General features: G+C 51.8%; 1 protein-coding gene across 2 annotated transcripts in view; it reads left to right on the top strand.

Moving 5' to 3' along the window:
• The first annotated feature begins 3,738 nt into the window (after window positions 1-3,738).
• The window catches only part of SYK (spleen associated tyrosine kinase), a 70,177-nt gene continuing 60,162 nt past the window's right edge, over window positions 3,739-13,753 (top strand). Inside the window, exon 1 of one of the 2 annotated variants that reach the window (XM_046022492.1) lies at window positions 3,739-3,944. The gene's annotated coding sequence lies outside the window, so the exon portion shown is untranslated. The remainder of the gene's footprint in view (window positions 3,945-13,753) is intronic. The other variant, XM_046022491.1, reaches the window with a different exon arrangement.

Genomic DNA, 13,753 nt, shown 5'->3' on the forward strand with positions numbered 1-13,753 from the left:
AGGAGCTCTTTCCTCCTGCCACAGGTTGCAGCATTTTTGGTGACAGCTCGGTGCGACCGCAGGTGGGAGTCCCTGAGATTCGGCGGTCCTGGTCCATCGACCTTGACTTGCCCCAGGAGCCAAGACAGGGCCGTGCGCTTCCATTTCACAAACGTGTCCCTCCTCCTTCCAAAAGCGAAAACGGTGGCGTTCCTATGGCGTGACTTTTCTTTCAACTTGAAACCGTTTGTAATAAAGTCCCCCCAGTGCTGCCCTCCCTGCGGCGTTGGCCCTTTGGGGCACAGTAAAATTCCGCTGTTCCCGTAGCTGGCGCTGAAGCCTTCACCTCGGCCTCAAGCACCTTCACAGTTCGATCACGTGTCCCTTGTGTCTTTGAATCCAGAAGAGCAGAAAAGTGCGGAGCTTGCATTCCGAACATGGAACACACCCCGCACCTCTCTGGTTTAAAGACGTGTGTTGCCAAGTGCTGGGTGAACGCGGTGAAATGAACCCTCAGGGCCCAGCTGTGTAGAAAAAGGAAAAAGAGCCCGCCCCTTCCCCACCGTCTCCCCAGGGGAAAAGGCAGGGGCAGAACACAAAACTGTAACGGTCACCAAGAGTCACCAACCAAGAAAAGGAGAAGCGCTCCGTGCGACGACCGGGAAAGGTGCTGGCTCATATGAAAACCGGAAGTTGGAGAGAGTCGTGCTGAGGTCACAGCCCGCCTCCCTGCGCCCCTACGCTGTGAGCCTGCAGAATCCAGGCAGCTCTCACTCAGATCTTGAGGGGTAAAGAGGAGTCATTGCATATTGTTAGTTTTTCCTGCTTCTGACTATGGGGTAGTGAGAATGGCCGCAGGGGGAGGAGCAGAAAGAGAGAAAGGTCAGCACAGCAGGGCACAGTTTTGTCACAAGGGTGTAGATGCCGGGCCCCACCACAATTGGGGAACTGAGCTGATGCCCAACGTTCCCTCTGCCGGCGAGGGGCGGACCCTCCTGCATCCAACCAGGGGTCCTGTGGGCGGCGAGACCCCCCGCTGGCCCACCTCGCCCCCGGCCAAGCCCATCATCCCCCCCGGTCAAGCCCATCATCCCCCCATGCTCAAAGGCTCTAGAAAATTAGGCATAAAAGGAATAGGAAACCCTCAAACTACAGCCCTGAAAGAGAAAGGATCAGCCGTAAGGATCAAGCAGCAGTCACCCCAGAGGAGCAGAGCCAGAGGAATCCTGGGAAAATCCTGCCAAGCCAGGGCAAGGCTGGAGCAGCAGAGCAGTCATTATGCTCACAAGGATGAAGAATCAGAATAAAAAGGCAGAGAATAAAGGACAAAGAATCAGAATGGTTGGGACCTCTGGACATCAATGCTTGAAGCAAGAAGCCGACAGAGGAATGACTTAACACATGATAAGGAAAGTAGTTTCTGAACTAGAATTCTTTACAACCCAAACCGCTGACCCCGAGGGTGGAGCCTCTCTGGGGAGACTGGAAGCTCCTTAAAATACCTCCTTCCCTGTCTCGGGACACAAACAGAGCGCGCCCCTCCAAAGTGAGGAAACAAGCTTCTAAGGAAGAGAAAGGCACAGAATCCGAGAAACACGGACTCCAAGATACGAGAAAAAGGAAAGGAAGCCGAGAGCAGAAACAATGAATCCTTGAAGAACCGCAGCCGAAATTTCCAGCCCGAATTCCGGCCGCCTGGGTGGTCTAAAGAAACCAGAAGCGGAGAATTCCCCTTCAATTGTCCCAACACTAGTCTTATGCTGGGCTTCTGGCGGAAGCAACGGCAAATCGTCTCCGAAAGAAAACGTCTTCTCCCTGTGCCTCACTGACTCTCTGCGAATGACCCCTCCGGGATGGGGCGTGGCTGGCAGTGGCTGCAGCCGAGCCTACAAGGAAGTCTGGCACCGTGAGTGAGAACAAGCGGAAACACCCAGGGAGACTCCAGGTGCCCATGAACACGGCAGCACCAGAAAACACATGTATTTACTATCCTTAAAGAAGAGAAATAAAAAATCTGCAGGAACAGGAGACTTTAAAACGTGACAGTGTGGGGAGTCCCCGAGATCATCAGGATACGGGGTTTCACTAGGGGGGCCTCCAGCACTCAGAAGATAGTCACAGCTTAGATATCCTAATTGAAGGTTAACAGCAAAGTGGACAAAGGGAGAAGACCACGGGTGTTTGGGGTGGGGGAAGACAGTCTGGCAGAAACATGTTGACTTTTATTTATTTGTTTTTTACGATTTTATTTTGGGGACGCCTGGGTGGCTCAGTTGGTGGACGGTCTGCCTTTGGCTCAGGTCAGGATCTCAGGGTCCTGGATGGAGTCTGCTCAGCGGGGAGCCTGCTTCTCCTTCTCACTCTGCCACTCCCCCTGCTTGTGCGCTCTCACTCTCTCTCTGGCATGTAAATACATGAAATCTTTTAAAAAATGTATTTTATTTTTAAGTTGTCTTTTAGCAAGGTTTTTACCCTAGGTATTTGTGTGATGATGTTAACACTTTTTTCAAAATCATCATAAGCATGCAAAGTAACTTTAAAACGCCCCAGAGGTGAGAGGGCCCGCAGGGGTGCAGACCAGCGTGAGAACGATTTAGAACCTCATAGCCGTGAGCTGCCCCTGGGGAAACACATCATCTTCTTCCACACCCGGCTTGCCCTGCTCATGCAGACTCAGAACGGTCCTGCTGGTCCGTTTCCAAGAATGTGGCCCACTCTGGAAACCTCCATGTCCCGGCTCCGCAGCCTCTGTGGAGAGAGCCCTGGCTGTTCCACTGGCTGTTTGAAGCACAATCAAGTCCAATGCTTAACAGACAGACCCTAAGAAAAATCCCTCACTGGGGTTAGAAGGGAGTGGAAGAGAAGTCGGGGTGGGGAGTGGGGAGAGAAAGAGGGGATGGGCAGTGTCTATGCTTTCATAACCTTGCTCTTCTCCGTGGCAGGTATAATATAACACATGATAGATTTTACTTTGTTGGGGGGGTTGCTTAGGATACAGCCTTTTAAAAAAACACCCACAGCCAACCGCTGTCACCAAGAATCCCGGGGGCCAGCACTGCTTTATGGGAAAAATGTAAAGAGGGATGTTCAACAGAAGAACGAGGCAAGAGGGTAGGGACAGGGGCCCAGGTAGGTGTTTTCTAAAACATTTTTTAAATACTACAGTAAATATTAAACTTCCTTTATTTACCTCCAGGCAGGAGGACTAGTTGTGGGTGCAAGGAAGCAAGTTAAACTCACTGTCATGAGCCCTGAAATCAAGAGAGCCCCCGGAAAGCACGGCATTGGGGATGCCGGGCCATCCAAACGTGCGCAGGGAAGTCTGGCGTTCACCGATAGCCTCGGACAGGGTTGCCTAGGGTCCTGTGGTCACAGGTCAGCAGGAGCGCCTAGGATTGGTGATTGGGAATATAGCGCGCACTGAGCCCAATTCTCTTCCCAAGCCACAGCCCTTAGGGTTGTTGGTGCTTCAAAGGACCAGGTGGCAGCTGGCAAGGCGGCCCGAGCATCCTTTTGGCCCTTTTGTGCCCTTGTCTGTAGAGGAAGGCCCCTGGCTCGGGCCTGCTGCGCTTGGGAGGCAGGGCGCGGGGGCGCTGGGGGCGCTAGCGGCACTGGGAGCCTGTCCTGGACGCAGGGGCGTGGGGTGCAAGGAAGGCAGGGCAGGCCGGGGGCGCAGGGGCGCCAGGGGCGAGATCCCTGCGCAGGGCACTGGGGCGCACCGGCGGGGGGCGGGGGGCGGGCCCGGGGCCCTGGGGCGCGGCGGCCGGGAGGAAGTGCAGGGCCTGGCTGGGCGCGTTAAGGAAGTTGCCCAAAATGAGGAAGCACCTCGCGCCGGGCGGCTGAGGCAACTCCAGCGGCGGGAGGAGCGAAGAGGAGCGAGCAGGGGGTCCTGCGCTGTGCCCCGACCTGTCCCGGCCCGGCCCGGCCCGGCGTCCAGCGCCCCGCCCTCGGCTCACCTGGCCCAGGTAGGTGTATGGCGCGCGCTCCACCCGCAGCGGGACCGTAGCCCGCGGGCCCCCTCCTGCGGGGGAAGGCAGCGGCCCAGATGCGGCCTCCGCCCCCACCCCCCACCCCTGGGCCTGGGTCTGTGCCAGGCTCCCCGCAGGCAGGTGCGCTCCGGCCTCCGCCTTGACAAGGGAGGGACAATCTGACTGACCCTTAAGAATCAAGACGGTAGGTGCTGCTTTTGTCCCAAATGAGTGATCCTGGGGTCGGACCTGCCAGGGCAGCAAGGGACCCGGCGCGGGGGTGCAGGAGCCTCCGGAGCAGAGAGGCGTGGGCCGGGCTCCCCGGCGCCAGAAAGCGCACGTTGTCCTTTGGCCATTTTATAGATCCGCTGGAAAATTCCACCGGCTTTATGGGAGGACCCAAGGTGCAGATGTACCGGCGCCTGCGGAGCGCCTGATGTATCCCCGCCTTTTCCTACAGAAAGAGCAGTTGCAGGAAAACACCACACTTTCTGAGCCATTACCAAAATTTAGCAGGATTGCGCGTGGTGACCCGTTTTCGTGGTAAAGTAACTTAATTAGGCAGTAAGGAACTTGGAGAGCCAAGTGTAGTGGCTTGTAAGTTGGAGTTAAGTATCGTTTTGGCAATATGGCTCCGAAACGTTAAGCCCACCGACATACTTGTACAAACGCCGTTGGGTTTTTGGTTCCCTAGAATGTTCGAGAACTAGAAAGAGCGCCATTGGAGAAGTTGCTGTTTGACTCTTTCTTGCGCTGGAAAGTGTTGCAGGTTAGTTTTATCAGTTTGCCTGAATCCCCAAAGATGCCACTGTTCCCTAGCAAACCCTGACTGGCAGGCGTTCTTTTCCCTAAACCCTGGAAGCCTGTGGGCCATAGTTAGGAACTGGAGATGCCCCACATCTGAATTTTCTAGTTAAAAAGGAGTTCATCTTGTGATGACTTGGAATTCCTGGAAAAAATGCAAATGATTCTAGCGTTTGAAGTCTTTGTTTTAGTAAGAACACATTCAAATCTTTTAGGAAGGCAGCGTTTTAGTTAAAAGCAGCTAAACTCATCAATCTGCTGTCCACCCCACCCCTCAAAAAAAGTCCATATAGGGCACAAATATATATATCCTTGAGCTAAAACGTTGAAAAACTGGTAAAGTGTTACGTGTTCTATATGAGAAATCTTGTCTGTTAGAAATATCTTATCGCAAACCATGTTTAAAAGCTCATCATGTTAAATTTTATGTACTATTTTGGAACTCGTTTTTAAATTTTAGATTATATGTCCATCTATCCTAAGTGTACAGCTAATAATTAGGTTATTGATGATTGCATGATGCCTTACAGTTTTCAAAAATATTTTTTCTTATGCAAACGTCATGCAATAAAACACACCCTGATGTTTGGCCAAAAAAAAAAAAAGAAAGAAAGAAAAAAAAAGAAATATCTTATCGAGCCATTTTGTCCCATCTCCATTATACTTTTGGTTCGATGTGTTTAGAGAACTTTTGCAATAAGATGGAAATGGATTTGGAGTCTTTGGAGTGTTTTCAGATGCAGGAGTTTAGAAATAGGCCTACTAACTAGAGTGCTTGTAAGGTTCTAAGTGGGAAAAGCTGGTGTGTGTACTTCAGGTCTCCCCCTGCCCCAGGGGGTGAAATTGGCAGATACTTTTACTGCTAGATCTGTACTAAAGAAATAACTCTCTTTAGCCTTCTACAGGCTCATATTTAATATTCTAAGCATGGGTCTGATTTCTCTGTTTTTATTTTATTTTATTTTAATCTTCTTGTCCTTTTTTTTTTTTTTTGATTTCTCTGTTTTTACACCAAAGACTTCTTGGTACATTCTTACTTAGCAGCACATGCCATGTCCGTCATTATTTTCCAAAACCCTGGTGCCGCTATGTTTTGCAATTGCGGGTTTTCACGATTTAGAATTTAAACTGAGAATCTGAATTTCAGCACTGAGAGAAACATTTCTCCGAGTCTAGAAAGATGTTGCCCCGGGCACGCTCCTACAATCCACCCGTCCATATGCCTGCACCCACAGGGTGACTCGCCTCGCTCAGTGGAATAAACAGACTAAAAATAGCTGTGTGTCCGTTTCGGGCAGATCTTGTCACCAAGTGAGTTCCCTAAAACTCACCTCAAAACCTTGTTTCTGAGTTTTTGCACATTAGGATTTAAGGAACTCTTTAAGACCCCTCAGGGTTGTTGTTTACTTTCCGGAAATAAATTGCATTTCTACTTCACAGTAGCTCACACCCTCTGTGATTAGAAGGGCAGTTGCCTCTTTCCAGGGAGTCAGAAGTAGCAAGACTTCACCTGAAAGTTCAGTGAGCCCAGTCACAGTAGACATCCCGGTGAGAATCGGACGCCTCCCCCTTCCCGATAAACAGTGCTCTCCAGCAGCAGGCTCCGAGGTGGAGGGCCTGAGACGGAGGACACAGGCAGGAGGGCAATGCCGTTCCTCAGCCCTCACCCCTGCAGTGTGGCTCTGGAAGAAGTACGGCTTCCTGCTCCCTCCACGCCAGGCTCGCCGTCTGTCCTCTGTCCGTCCTCTGGGTCTACGGAGTGGCAGAGTGCTCGCTACCATCCCAGCTAATCCTGCTTCCTCCTCACCCCTTCTCCCCCCCAGCCCCATTTGCAAGTTTGAACATTTTCTTCCCCTTCTGGGTTGGTTTCGGGGTAGAGTGGAGTTGGGCCCTTGGGGGAGAGTTATTTGTTAAATAGCCCTGCACTGGACATTAATTTATTTTCTTTCAAAGTGACTGGAATCAAAAGGCAGTCTTCTTGAGAGACTGGAGCTGAGCCCCCGAGCGAACCGCGTCTCCTCTCCTGCCCTTCTGCCTTGCGTTTCAACAAGCTGGTTCTTTTCGCTTGGAAAAGCAGTTTTTTGGTTTTGTTTTGTTTGGGGCTGAGACTAGGATGAAACTAGACTGGGTGGATTTGAAAGGAGAAGTTCATTCATTCATTTGGGCGTCCTCTTAGTGGGCACATTTTCTATGAGCTTATAGTTTCTATTTGGAAATTGTTTGCCTTTAAAAATTTATTATGTCGGTTGCCCTATGGGTCTTGAAAGGGCGTTGAAGTGGAATCTTAAATGCAGGCCAAAGACACCAGTACAGGAAAGAATATTGAGGTTGCATTACGGTAGGCTTAAGGAATCAAAAACGGCTCTCTCTTGATCTGTCCATTTCTGGAAACCACCAGAAATGGGTTTTGGAGGCTGCCGAAGGCTGATGGTGAGAGGAGGAAGTGAGTATTGAACAAAGATCAGCGACACCCCAGTTACTAAGGAGGGCGAACTGGCAGCTTTCATGATGGATGGTATCTGGTCAGAGCATTCTCTGTCCTGGGGCACCTCCCTCTGACACCGGGGTCCAGGTTCCTGAGGCTCGAGAGGGCGCTACCCCCTTCTCAGGGCTGTGCTGGAGCACAGGAGGGGACCCAGGGCTGGAGGGTAAGTGAGGCATGGGCCCAGGCATGGTCGAGATAGTGAGAGTGGGGGAGTGGGGAAGGATGGCCCAGGACCCAGTTTTAGGAAAACCCACAACTTAGATATTGGCTTGTTTATCTGTGTTCTGTGGGGCTACAAAGAGCATTTAATTGTCTAGCATGTGACCTTCTGCTTTCCCACTACAGCTGTTTGTCTTAACTGATAAATCTTCATTGCATTCTGGTCAGTCTGATAACTTCTTAAAGCTCTCTGCTTCTGCTGACGTGTCGTGGAAGCGTTCTGCTGTGGCCACAGTTGAGTTTTGCTTTTATGAAATTCTAATTTATAGCAATGCCTTCCCAGCCTCTGGCGCTGCTCCCCTAAGCAAGCTTTGCATCCTTTTAGCTGCTGCTTGTGGAATTCTCCACCTTATTTGCTGGTAATATGCTCATTTGTTGGTTTTGATGTGTCCGTGTTCAACAGCGTCTATCAACTTCCTGCTCTGACAGAGGAGCCCTTGGCAGTCCCAGACCCGCACCCCCCACGGTCAGCATGACGTCGTTTGGGGCTAAGAAGCCCATTCGGTACGGATTGTGATCACAGTGATTGTAGAACGAGCTGTGTCATGTGGTTCCAGTTTACTTCTTGGACACTTTGGTCGTTTTCCCTGGGTAAACACTTGCTTCGATGTCTTCTCAGTAGGCTCTTTGCCTGTGACGACATCTCCCCAACTCTCTGACGCACAACCAACTCCCCCCCCCCCAACTTTCTGTCGCACCAGATACGCCAGGAGATTGATCTGTTCCGATTTTCCCTTTTTTTCTGGAACCCTTCATCTCCTTGCTCAAGTCTGATGCCTTTCCCTGTCTTACTGCCCACATATTAGCAAGGGAAGCCTGTCCAGGGGAACAGCTTCACTACAGACGCTTTTGCAAAGTGCCTCTCAGACTTTGCTCTACCCTTTGGGGTCTTAGCATACATCTGATCAGCAGTGTTCACGTGCGGTGCACCCGCTGAAAGCCCATGATAATGGTTGTTGAGAATGGTCCCTCAAACCTTTTTATTTGTTAGGTATTATATATATATATCTTTTATATATATACATTACATATATGTATATATACACATTATTTACATTTTTACTATACTAATTGTATTAACTACATATTATAATAAATATGTATAAATATACTGTGTTGTATATAATACACATATTAGATATAGTGATTCCAGTTTTAACCCCTGCATATTTTTTTAATATTTTATTTATTTATTTGACAGAGAGAGAGGTCACAAGTAGGCACAGAGGCAGGCAGAGAGAGAGGGAGAAACAGGCTCCTCACTGAGCAGAGAGCCTGATGCGGGGCTCGATCCCAGGACCCTGAGATCATGACCTGAGCCGAAGGCAGAGGCTTAAACCACTGAGCCACCCAGGCACCCCTAGCCCCTGCATATTTTTTTTAATTTCTTTTCAGCGTAACAAAATTCATTGTTTTTGCACCACACCCAGTGCTCCATGCAATACGTACCCTCCTTAATACCCACCACCAGGCTCACCCAACCTCCCACCTCCCGCCCTTTCAAAACCCTCTGGTTGTTTTTCAGAGTCCACAGTCTCTCATGGTTCATCTCCGCTTCCAATTTCCCCAACTCCCTTCTCCTCTCCATCTCCCCATGTCCTGCATGTTCTTTGTTATGCTCCACAAATAAGTGAAACCATGTGATACTTGCTCTCTCTGCTTGACTTATTTCACTCTAGTCCCTGCATTTTATACCAGTTTCAGTGTCTTCTCTGTATTTGCAGTGACCCTGTGTTTTCTTACCCAGTCGATGGGAATGAGTATTTTCCTGGGAATGGGGAGCCCATGGCGCTTTTTTTTCAGGTGCCTGGCCTGGATCCCTTGGTCCTGAAGCATGTGCTATGTGATTTTTAAGTCATATTCCCAGGGAAGCTTTCCTTGCCCAAATCACAAGGTGCTAGACGGAATCAGGTTGTGTGAGCAGGTGGTTGTTGGCGGGGGCGGGGGAGCCGGGGGCAGGTGACACTCGTGGGTAGACGGGAGGGGACCTGTCAAAGCACTCCCACGTCTGTGGCCGTGAGGCGTGTTGGTTCTTGGAGCATCTTGGGATGGGGCTCCTGAAGACCACTTTGTGGAACGAGTGGTGACCTCCTGCAGCCCCTTCGTGAGACCCTTGGGGGCTGCTTGTGTGGAGGCAGCATGCTGTGGTTATTTTCACCTTAAATGCTAAAAAAAATTGAGTTGTTTGATTGCTATGTGCCTTTCTGAGTATCTTCATCAACAGGGGTTGCAAGTAGGGGCCCGGGCTCCTTTGGGCTCAAGTCCCATTCTGTTTCGAAGCTTCCGTTTCTGTCTTTGGGAATGCAACGACCACGGGGTTCCATGGAGACGCACCACAGGGTCCCCGCGTGCGGTGCCCACTCCTGGCCTGCGGCCCTCTCCGCCTGCCCCACACGAGTGGTTCTGGGAGTCTGCTCCCGCAGTCTGGGGGAGGCTAGTAATCGCACTCCCAAGCAGGTCACAGGCGAGGAAGTACTATTTCTAAAGTGAGTTTCTCTAACCTCCAATTTAGGAGAAACTTGTAGCATTTTTTTTTAATGTGTTAAATGCATGACATGCCCTGGTACGTGTCCATCAGGGAAGAATTCGTATTTGATGGGCACCCTGACACTCTCCGTGCCCGGCCCCCGTGCCCCAGCCCACCCTCTGTGGGAGGAAGGTGTGTTTTCTTCCACCTCAGCTCCTGTGTGTGTGTTTTCTTAACACCAATATCATTCTGCAACTTTCTTTTTCTAATCAACCACATGCCCGGGTAGGGGGAGGTCTTCCCATCCGTGATCACTGCGTTTTATTCCGTAGACTAGAAAATAAGCTCATTAACCGACGGACATTCAGCCCCCCCACCACCCCACCAATTTCTGTTACTATATTAACGCATGCCTCTCCCCAAGCCCGCTAACCGGCCCCCTAATTTTTATGAACAAAGCTGCAGTGAACGCCCCCCCCTCCCCGGCCTCCAGCATTCCCAGGGCACCACATCCATGGGACCACTCGCACCACCCCATCCCCCGCACCAGGCTGAGCCCATCTCTCTTTGTCTTTTGGGGTCGGCAGCAGTTTGCAGCCCCCTGGCTGCAGCCTCCCTCGCTTCCCATCACGGTTACGGACTCACAGTCTGTCCTGCGTTTTCATGCCTCCTCCGGCCTTTCTCGGCATGTACGGCTGCTGCACAGGCTTGGAGAGGAACTCCACCACTTCCTTCTCTGCGCAACCCCGATCAGCTGATGGTCTCAGCCCTGTGGGTTGTGACAGGGGGGAGGAAGGCAGGGAGCTCACCGGAACAGGCTGGATTCCCGGCCGGGCAGCTTGGGGTTCGCCGGGGTCCTGGCAGCTGGGCCAGCCACCCTGGGGCTCGGGCAGGAAGTGTGTCCAAGGAAAGGGCTGCCCTGCTGTGTCCGTGCTGACGACTGGGACATGGCCGGCCCAGGAGCAGAGCTCGCTCAGAAGCACGTGTGTAGAAGGGACCTTGGGGACCTTCCAGTGCACCTGTTGAGAAGGTCTAGTGACTTGTCCAGCTGCTGGAGGGTGTGGCTGGGTTCAGATCTCTGTGTGGCTCATCTGGACCCGTGATTCTTACCTGCTACTCTGATAAGGAGCGCAAAGGGGTCTGCCGTCGTGGGTAGCCGGGAGGTGGAGAGTCCTGCCCATGACACAGGGAGGCCCAAGGAGTCAGGGGGACTGGGCGTGAGCTCCGTGCGCCATGTCGTTACTATCTTTATAGCTTTGTCTGGGAAATTTAGCCAAGTCAATCGGAATCGGACAACCAGTCTTGAACCAGTGACGGGTTAATACGAGAACACTGGATGTTTTCATGTTTTTTTTTAAAGATTTTATTTATTTATTTGACAGAGAGAAATCACAAGAGAGGCAGGCAGAGAGAGAGAGAGGAAGGGAAGCAGGCTCTCCGCTGAGCGGAGAGCCCAATGCGGGACTCGATCCCAGGACCCCAAGATCATGACCTGAGCCGAAGGCAGCAGCTTAACCCACTGAGCCACCCAGGTGCCCTGCTTTCATGTTTTTGTCCCCTTTCAACACACATTAAGCTTACTTCCAAGCTCACCACCAGAGCGAGCCAGAGCCACTTGGAAGCTAATTTGAGAGGGTGCCCCAAGGCACTGTCTACGCCACAGGCTGCCCCGTGAGGGGAAGAGTGGCTGCTCCCTATGGGCGTTCCTGCCACCGGAGCTGGGAGGGAACCCATGGAATGGATCAGGGAGAAGAGAAATTTTCCAACTCAGTGGCGTCCGATTGTGGAAACGTCTGCAGTGCCCATGGGACTGAAGTGGTCCAGTCAGGGAAGGCCACTCGAGGGCTCCCGGGAAAGGACGTGCTCTAGAAGGAAGGCAGAAAGTCACACGGGGTTTCCCACCAAGTTGCTGCCCGTGTTGCCAGAGACACACATGCCAGTTAACCCTCCCAGCTCGTCTCTTCTGGAAACTCCGGAAACCGCGTGCGTATCCTTCCGTAGAGGAATGGTATTGGTTTGCTAGGATTGCTGGAATGGAGGACCAGGGACTCGGGGGTTAAATAATGATTCTGGAGGCCGGAGGTCTGAGATCAGCTGTCCGCAGGGAGGCCTTTCTCTCCGGCTTGTGGACGGAGTCTCCTCCCTCTATCCTCACACCTTCTTCCGTCCATGTGCGTCTCGGTGTCGTGTCTTCCCCTTCCCATGTGGACAGCCGTCATGCTGGATTAGGACCCACCATAATGGCCTCGTTCAAACTTAATCACCTCGGTGAAAACTCTCTTTCCACATAAAATCGCATTCTGAGGTCCTGGGAAGTTAGGACTTCAACACACGAATCTGTGGGACATGGTGGGTCAGCCGGTCCCCTCCTCGTGGTGGCCTTCTATGCTGCCATCAAGAGCATGAGGGGACTCTCTGGGCCTCACCATGAGAAGACCCAGGGACCCGATGAAACACAGGGCAGGTGGGGGGAGACAGGACCCCCGGGACCTTGAAGCAGAAGTGCATCGGATCGTGCAGAAACCTGCCCCAAGTGCGGAACGTCAGCCCGAGGCAGGCAGGGACGCTCCTGTCCAGTTGGGGAAGGGGCGTGGGCTATTAGTCACCTTGGAAAAGCTTTACTTCTTAGACCAAAATAAGCTCCAGGCTGAGCAGAAAATGAAAATGTAATAGCAAGATCATAAAAGAAAAGCCCAGGCGAGTTTTTAAGTAATTACGGTGTGAAGAGTTCCTTTCTTAAATATAACAGACGATACGAAACCAGGAAACAGAGAGATGAGTGCCATTTCCTAGCATTTTAAGCAAGTCTCTAGACAAAGGATAAAGAATATATAAACAAGCGGCAAAACCCCGTGAAAGACGCTTATTTTCAGTCCGTGGTGAAGGACTCAGTCTTGACGCGAGGGGAGTTTTTCAATCAGTGAGAAACATGAACACAGTCGAGTAGAAGCCTCCACGGAGGACACAGACAAGTGCTGAGAAGGCGAACGAGCCTCTGTGCTGGACGTGCCTGCCTCTGCCGTGCGGGTGGGTCGCAGCGCCCGCTCCGGGACCAGGCGTGGGGAAGGCGGACCCTCACACGGTGGGCGCAGGCAGGGTCGCCTTCTGGAATTTGAAAGGCGCATGCGCGTCCCCTAGATAGTTTCACTTTCAGGAACTCTTTACACCTATAGAGTCACAAAAGTGAAAAAATGTATATGCATACGGTAATTCATTGCAACATTTCATTTGGTAATGGGAGGGGTGGGGAACAGGAAAGGAAAGGAAAAAGGAAGCGCATATCAGGAGAGGGCTTGGTTGATGCACTGGTGTTCTGTCCGCGCAGCCGAACCCCCCGTGTGGTGGTCTTTTTAAAAAATGTGGGCTCTTTGTAACCACAATAAAAGGAGGTCCAAGTTATAGTTGGTGAAAAAGCGAGATGCGGTGTATCTCTATGCATTTGCTAAAACACACGCATACACGCGACGACGGGGCACACTGATAATTCACCGTATGTAGGTGGGGGTCTGCCCGTGAAGGTGCGCGGCACACGTGCAAATACGCAGTGGGGTCCGGAAGCCAAGTCACCGACTACGAGCAGCAGCTCCCGGGGTGGGGGGGCAGTAACATGAGTTTAGAGGAAAAGCGAGATGCACCTTTGGACTCTGCCCAGAGAAGTTTCTGGTATTTAGAGTGATCGGGGTGAAATGAGGTTTGCTTGGGCTGAGACGGGAGAAGAGCTAAGGCAGGACAGAGCATCCGCTAGGACCGGACGTCGGTCCCCACGCGAGGAGGGGGTCCTCCAGAGGTTGGCCGGCTTGCCCAAAGTGGTGCAGCTGGGGTCCTCCCGCG

This window comes from Meles meles, chromosome 11 (genome assembly GCF_922984935.1).
Source record: "Meles meles chromosome 11, mMelMel3.1 paternal haplotype, whole genome shotgun sequence".
NCBI lineage: Eukaryota > Metazoa > Chordata > Mammalia > Carnivora > Mustelidae > Meles > Meles meles.